The sequence below is a fragment of the Equus quagga genome, chromosome 19 (genome assembly GCF_021613505.1).
Source record: "Equus quagga isolate Etosha38 chromosome 19, UCLA_HA_Equagga_1.0, whole genome shotgun sequence".
Lineage (NCBI taxonomy): Eukaryota > Metazoa > Chordata > Mammalia > Perissodactyla > Equidae > Equus > Equus quagga.
The window spans coordinates 11,733,227-11,741,223 of record NC_060285.1 but is presented as its reverse complement, the minus strand read 5'-3'; the positions used below and the strand labels follow the sequence as shown (position 1 = coordinate 11,741,223).

At 58.2% G+C, this 7,997-nt stretch overlaps 1 long non-coding RNA gene across 1 annotated transcript; it reads left to right on the top strand.

Moving 5' to 3' along the window:
- The first annotated feature begins 4,293 nt into the window (after positions 1-4,293).
- Positions 4,294-7,317, top strand: LOC124230216 (uncharacterized). The gene is made up of 3 exons (XR_006886110.1): positions 4,294-4,363; positions 5,319-5,458; positions 7,197-7,317. It is a non-coding gene; the product is annotated as an uncharacterized LOC124230216 (long non-coding RNA).
- The last annotated feature ends 680 nt before the right edge of the window (positions 7,318-7,997 follow it).

The window sequence follows — 7,997 nt, the reverse complement described above, 5'->3', positions numbered from 1 at the left end:
GCCACGGTGACTGAGCCAGGTAAACAGGCCACAGGCAGGCGGCAGGCAGAGCCCGCCCCGCCCCGCCCCGCCCGTGGGCACCCTGGAGGCGGCGGCAGGTGCGAGACCGGAGCTCTCCCCAGGGGCCTGTTGCCTGGTGACACTCCTGCCTGGTTACAGCCCGGGGCCCCGGAGGGAGCGGGAGGCGCACGTGGGTCCCCTTACCTGGACAGGTGAGGCCGGGGGTGGGAGTGGGTGGGGGCCAGGGTGGCGGCCCCCTCGTGCAGTCCGTTCCGGCGGCCACCGGCCACGTGCGGCTCTGGAGCTCGCAGGACGCGGCCACGTGGGCTGGGACCGGCCGCAGGTGGGACACACGCCGGGCTCCACACTCGGGGCGACCCAAGAGGGAACCTCCCCAGCACGAACTTGTCACACGATCACTCCCTCACATGGCACCGCGGGGCTCCCTGCGGTCACACAGAGGGTCCTCCTGGCGCCCACCCGCCCTTGTCTCTCTCCAGCGACGGACGAGGCCACCACAGCCCGGAGCTGCGCGCCGCCCGCCGGGCGCACCGACCCACCACAAGCGCCCCGCGAACAGCGGGGCCGGGCGTGAGGACGCGTGCGCGTGCGCGTGCGCGTGGAGGCAGAGGCGTGTGCGTGTGAAGGAGAAGGTGTGTGTGGAGTGGGAGGCGTGTGTGGTGTGTGAGGGTGTGTGGAGTGTAAAGTGTGCGTGTGGCGTGTGACGCGTATGCGCGCGGCCAGTGTGTCTGGGGTGTGCACCGAGGGGCGGGTAAAGACAGGGAAGGCCGCCTGTGTGGTCCCTCCCGCGTGGCACCTCCGTGCGTCGCACACCCCTCGCGTGCTCCTCCTCGCGCTCTGTGACGGGCGCCGGGGCGGGGCGTGAGTCCCGCGTGGCTGCGGGCGTGAGGGGCGTGCCCAGAGCCCTCCTCTCGGGGCGGGGCCGGGGGCGCCCCGGCTCCCTGGGTCCTGGTCCTCGGGCCTGCAGGGCCTGCTGCCCGGGCCTCACCGCCCTGGCCGAGGACGCAGCCAGGCCCAGCTCGCAGTTTTTCCTCCTCCCTCCCGGTCCCCTCCTCCCAGGCGGGGCTGCCCTGCGAAGTTTGCAGGGAGGGGCGCTGGGGTGGGAGCGTGGGGCGCTGCAGTGGGAGCAGGGGTGCGGGCGTGGGGACCGAGCCCCGCCTCTGCCCCGCCCCCCCACGAGAGGCTCCTGCTAGAGGCACAGCCGCCCGCGCTGGACCGGACAGGCCGGAAGCTGGACAGTCGGAAAAGCCGAAGGTCTTGCACAACCAGCGTCCTCTGTACCTGGCGGCCGCCCAGCCATCGACCGGCCGCAGCCCGGGGAGGGGCCGCGCGGGGCAGCGGGACGCGGAGGAGGCGGCGTTGGAGGCCTGGGCAAGGGTGTCAAGTGCCGGGAGCCCAGAGGGCCGCGGGGAAAGGGCTTCCTTCTGGCAGCGGGGCACCCGTGTGGCCTGCGTCCATCCTCTTGTCCCGGGGCGGATCACACACACACACACACACACAAACACACACACGGCATGAAGGCCTCGCTGCTCCGGGGGATCTGCATCTCACACCAACGCCGGGCCCCCAGGGTCCCCAGGGACGGGGAAGCCACCTGGAAGCCTGGCTGGCCAGGCTTGGAGACCAGGGTGCACACGGGCTTGACCCAGCAGGACAGGGAGAAGGCTTGTTGAGGGCGAAAGATGGAACTGGATATAAATCGCAGAAGTGTGCCAGGTACTTGGGAGGCCCTTAACAAAGGTCAGTTGCCTCTCTCTCAATCCGGGGTTTGGGCAGAGCTGGGGGCTGCCGGCCGTGTCCCCCCTCACCCTCCATGCAGCCTTCTGATGACGGTCATTCGGTCCCGGCTGATGCCACAGAGAGCGCCTGCTGTGGGCCAGCTGCCGTGCCCAGCGCTTCCTGGTTATTTCATTTACTTCTCACAACCGGTTCATCCATGCCGTTTTTAGCCCCAGTTTGCAGAAACCAAGGCCCTGGGGAAATTTGACCTCGTGACTCCTAGTTGATGAAGTGCCTACAATTTGCCAGGCCTGTGTTGGGCACCGGGGACAGGGACGTGAAGGAGACACGTGTGACTTCTGCCCAACAGAGCGGGACATTGTACATAAGTCCTGGGTTTGAAAAGACAACAGTTGGACATTCAACATCCCACTTCATAAGACATTCTGAAGGGGAGCTGAACTCAGAGAGGGAGGCCACCGGGCCAGCAAGTCACAGCCCTGACCCCAGGCCTGGGCGCCACCCAACGGGATGGGTGCCGCCTGCCTTCCTGGGGGCCCAGAGAAGATGCTTGTGGGGGTAGCACTGTGCCTTCCCCAGATCCACATGTGGGAGTCTAGCCCCCGTCCCTCGGAAGGTGATCTGACTTGGAAATAGGGGTGCTGTGGATGTATTTGGTTAAAATGAGGTCATGCTGGAGTAGCATGCGCCCTAATCTGATAACATTGATGGCCGCAGAAAAAGGGGAAATTTCGAGACAAACACACACACACACACACAGAGAATGCCATGTGAGAATGAAAGCAGAGAACAGGGTGATGCTTCTACTTGCTAAGGAATGCCAGAGATCTCCAGCAAGCCAGCAGAAGCTAGGAGAAAGGCCTGGAATAGATTCTTCCCCACGGCCTCACGGTTCAGGAAGAAATAGCCATGCCAACTCCTTGCTCTTGGATTTCTCTCCTCCAGAACTGTTTGACAGTAGAGCTCTGCTGTTTCGTCCGCTCAGTTCGTGATACTCTGTCCACACAATGTTCCATGAACTGGAGGTGGGCAGATGCCGTGCCAGCGCCTGTCGTGTGTCATGTGTTCCACTTCCTCCCACGGCCCTGCACACAGCAGGTGCTCACCACTGGCCACCAAAGAGGCTGGCGAGCCCGGAGAGCTGCCTTGTTGTCAGGCCTTCAGGCAGCGTGCTGTGGTCAGCCTGGAGTGGGAGGAGGCTGGGGCAGCTGACCTTGGCTCAGCTCAGGCAGGCCCTGTAAGAATGACAACCACCAGCCTTTAGGGACAACCCCATATCACAACTCTTACTTTCTGCAATTAACCGCTCCAGCGGTTTGTCTCTCTCCCTGCTCCCCATTCCTAGACTGTGAGCCCATGAAGACAAAGTCCCCATCTGTCTTGTCCTCTGCTGGATCCCAGCCTAGAACGGTGCATGGCACACAGGACAAGCAAATGTTTGTGGAGTGAATAAATGACAGTTGCTGTCAACTTCTTCACTGATAATACAGGAAGGCTTTTGAGCTCTGGGCCCTGAGCCGAGCCCTTCACAGTGAAAGGTCCAGACTTGGGAGAGAAAATATGTGTCCCCATCAGCAGAAGAGGAGACTGAGGTTCTGAGAGGAGCGGTTGACCTGCCACAGGTCCCACGGCCCCTTGCAAGTGGAACGGGGACTCCGACCTGGTCTCTTTGATGGGAGGTGAATCAGATTCCTAAGCTGCTATAATAAAATACCGCAAACTTCGTGGCTAAAACAGCAGAAGTCCATTCTCTCCCGGTCCCGGAGGCCAGAGTCGAACATCGTCCGCGGGTCCATTCTCCCTCTGAAGGCTCGGCAGCGAATCCTTCCTCACCTCTTCCTGGCCTCTGGTCGCTGCTGGCAGTCCTTGGCATTCCTTGGCTTATAGAAGCCTCGCTCCGGCCTCTGCCTCCCTCGTCAGGTGGCCTTCTTCCTTTGTGTCTGTGTCTCTGTGCCGCATTTCCCTCTTCTTATAAGGACACCCATCATACTGGACTCAGGGCCCACCCTGATCCCATGTGACCTCATCTTAACTTGCTTACGTCTGCAAAGGCCCTATTTCCAAATAATGTCACCCTCGCGGGTTCCGGGTGGACATGAATTTGGAGGGGACACTGTTCAATTGAGCATAGGGAGTGAAGGGACTATTCTGAGGGAGGGGCATCAGGCTGGGAGATAGCGGGAGAGCCACCCCTCCTGGTCAGCCTGCCCTGGAGGTCACCTGAGCCTCAGAGCTCAAGGAGGCCACGGAGGGGGCGAGGGAGGAGAGTGCAGCCCACCCGGGAGAAGCTTCTCTGCTGGCTGAGCCTCTCTCTGAACCCAGGAGGAAGTGCAGGGGCTGCGGGGAGGGGGGAGGGGCGGCTCCAGGTGCCCCAGCAGATGCTGTCTAGACAGGCGTCTGCGGGTACGGGTACGCAGCTCCTCCAGACTTGAGGGCGGGGCATGAGTTTCCTAGGACTGTCAGAACAAAGTGCCACCAACAGGGCTGCGTAAACTAAGAAATGTTTCTCTCACTGTTCCAGAGGCTGAAAGTCCAAGATCAAGGTGTCGGCAGGACCAGGCTCTCCGAAGGCCCTGAGGGAGGGTCCTTCCTGCCTTGGCAGGTGCTGGCAGTCCTTGGCATCCCTTGGGTCATGGCAGCATAACGTCCCCTGGACTTCTCCCTGTGTGTGTCTTTCTCTGTGTCTCTTCTCTTCCTCTTATGAGGACACTAGTCATACTGAATTAGGGCTCCCCCCAATGACCTCATCTTATTTACAAAGACCCCTATTTCCAAATAAAGTCACATTCATAGGTTCCAGGGGTTGGGACTTGAACATATCTTTTGAGGGGACACAGTTCAGCCCATCGCAGGCGGGGCGGGGGGTCAGGAGCGGGATGGATACTGACAATGCGTGGACACTGTTCCACAGTCCGTGTACCCTGAGTCCTCAAGCTGCTCCCGAAGGGTGCTTTCTCTACTCCTGAGCTGTCCCCACCATCGCTCTCCGCCTGCGCGGACACAGGGGTACCCGCCCCTTCTCCCTCCCACAGCCTCTGGAGCCTGCGGGAGCCGCACTGTGGTTGGGGGGAAGGAAACCCCATGGGCTGCCTGCACAGCCTTGCCCGTTGCCTTGAGCAAGACTTCAGAGGGTGCCTGCGCAGGGTCCCCGGGGCCCACCTCTGCCGCCTCTGTTCAGCACACCCTGTGCCCACCATGGCTCATCCACTTGTTCCTTAGTCTGGCATCAAGCACTCACACAATGCTGGTCTGTGCTGAGCCCCATGTTGAAGAAGCAGGAAAAGTGGCCATTTCCCCCCATTTTATAGGTGAGAAAGTGGAGTCTCAGAGACTGGATGTGATTTGCTCAGGGTCACACAGCCAGGACATGCTGGATTCAAACCCAGGACCCCCTGACTTCAGAGCGGGTGGTTCTTTCCCAGTGCCACCCTCGTGTCACCCCCTCCTGTCTGTGTCCCTCTCTCCTTGCCCCTCCGCCACTTCTGGGCCCCTCATCCCTCTGACAGTCCTGGGTCCTGGCCTGTCAATGCAAATAATCAATAATCCATCCATAACAGAAGAGAGTTTCGTTCGAGCCAAGCTGAGGGCTAGCCCGGAAGCACAGCCTTCACGGAGGAGGAAAGCGCCCGGAGAAGCATAGTTTTCAGCGAAGTTTAAACTATTTTGGAACAAAGAACATACACCAAGCACGACACGGGTATGTTTTATTTCTTCTCCAGGTTTCAAGAAGATATTCTGTTTACAGATTAGCCTGTACACAGTGGTCGACATGGCCCTGGGGCCATGGGAAGGAAGACTCTTCCAGCATCCCAGGAAGGGAGGCATTAATTCCCACTCTCCAAGAGCGCCTTCTTTCCTGTAGGGTAGTGACCAGACGCATCCTTCCCCTTAGTGCTTAAAGCGGATGCACAACGTATGTTTGACGGGCCGTGAGTCAGACTTCTTGAGTTTACGTAAATTTCAGGCTGACTCGGGCGTAAACCAGAACGGCTTCCCCATGCACCTTAATATGTAAAAATTTCTTCTCAGGCCTCTGGCCTCTATGTGCAGGCGCCACCGGGGGACAGCTCTCCAGGCCCTGGCCTGCCCCTCGCTGCTTTCCCAGCCGGGTGGTCAGGGGAGTGGCTTCTGCTCAGGGGTTTGGGGTTTGAGAGGTGCTGCCTCAAGCCGTGCTGGGGACACAGAATGGAAACTCTGCATGTGTCACTCAGCGTGGCCTCCTCCCCTGTGGGGTCTCAGCAGGAGGAGTTCCTGAAACACACCCAGAGACAGACACCCAGCCTGTGGTGCGGGGCTCCCCGAGCCCCGTCATGGCACGGCTGCGGCGGGGTCCGGGTTGGGACTCAAGTCACCTGCTTCCTCGTCCCATGCTCTTTCCAGGACTCTGTCCAAAAATAAATTTCTAAACATCACATAAAAGGACAACATCGGTCTTACACATGCAAGTCCTTCGGCAGAGAGTCAGTAAAAAATTTCCAAGGCACACAGAATTCCAGTTTTCAACCTATATATATATATATATATATTTTTTTTTTTGCCTCAAAGTGCTGTTGCAGCCAGAACTCCTCCCCCACAGACAGTTCAGTTTGAAGGTCCGGCTCTTAACTCCCGAGGGAACCCCTTCCAAGGCCAGAGGCATGGAAGATTCTCCAAGGAGCCTCTTTCCGGCTGCCCCGCAGAGGAACCACGGCTCAGGCTCCCCGGTGCCTCTCTTCTCCCTGATAACTTGTGTCATCAGAGCAGCTGTCCCTCCTGGTGGGGCTGTGAGAGGTCCTAATGTCCCTTATGCCATCCGTGTTGTCTTCAAATTCATATGCAAGTCCCTGTTCTTGGAACCTCCCTTTCCTCTTCCCTTTCTCCCTCCACCCATTCACCAAGCTACACGTTTCCTTGGGGAGGCTCCGGTGGCAGGTGCTGGGAGGAGTGATGGACTGGACCTTTGGGATCAGGGCCGGCAAAGGGTCACAGGGGCTCAGAGAGCCCAAGGGTGGGGGCGCGAAGCACCCAGCCAGCAGAGTCAGGAAGAAGTGACCTTTACAACAAACAAAACTCATAGGATGGTTTTCTTTTCTTCCTTCCTATCTAGTGCGAAGAAACATTTTTCTTGGCCTACTTTTGTTTTAAATTTTTAAAAAATTAGTGGCCAATATTTAAGAATCAGGATGCTTCACATAAAAAAACTGAATTTCCAGCTTCTCTTAAATTTTAGAAGATCTGCCCTGCCTTCCTATGCAGCAACAGTCAGCCGTGGCTGCCCTGAGAAATTTCAGTGTGACGCAGGCCCCACCACTCCCAACTGTCTCACACTGTGTGGGTTAAAAAGACGGGTACTGAAGTCAGAAGCCTGGGTTCAAGTCCTGACTCTGACACTTATTAGCCGCTTGACCTTGACCTACAAGTTATTTGATTTTATTGTGCCTCGTTTCCTTCTACAGAAAATGAGACAATAATCATAAGCTGTGCTGTGGAAATGGAGATAACCTATGAGAGGAACTGAGAACAGTGCCTGCACATACACGTCGTTGTCATCATTTCCAACACTGTTGCTGTTATCTGCCCTTCTCCCCCACCCCATCCCACCCCCTTCCCCCATCAGCATGTGCATCTGAGTTTGGGGTCCCAGAAGTACAGTTTTCACTGTTCGTTTCACATTTGCATGAGTTACAAGCAATAGAAATCTCTTGCTGAATTATTCCGTTCCTGGCTGGTTGCTCTCCTACACCTGCTGTTACAAGAGTCACTGGACCCTTCGCCAGGGACACTCCCCCAAACACTGGGGTTGACCAACACCACGCCCTGTCTCGAGCACTCCCAACTCCCCCCCATCGAAACATCACTTCCAACAGCCCAGTGCACGTGGCAGGAGCTCAGTAGTGTAGTGGAATGAGTGGGGAATGGGAGGCCCGCTGCAGGGTGGGCCTCCAAGCACATCACTTGAGGCTTTTCCAGTCAGTAACTCCCGCGGGGATTTAAAATTGGGATGGTAAATTTGCTGGGTCATCTTACCAGAGTGAGTGGGGACCCCGTCCCCATCCTTCCAGAGGCCACAGAACAGACTGGTTCAGCCAGAAGGGAGCTTTGAGGTGAGACAGACTCCTCTCCTCTGCACCCTTCTCCCCAGTTGACAGAGGAAGAGACTGAGGCTCAAAGGGGACAGGTGGGACGGAACTGGGAAGGACTCAGTGCCCTTGGCCTTGGACCAGGCTGGTGGCAGCTGACGTGGCTGGATCTGAGAG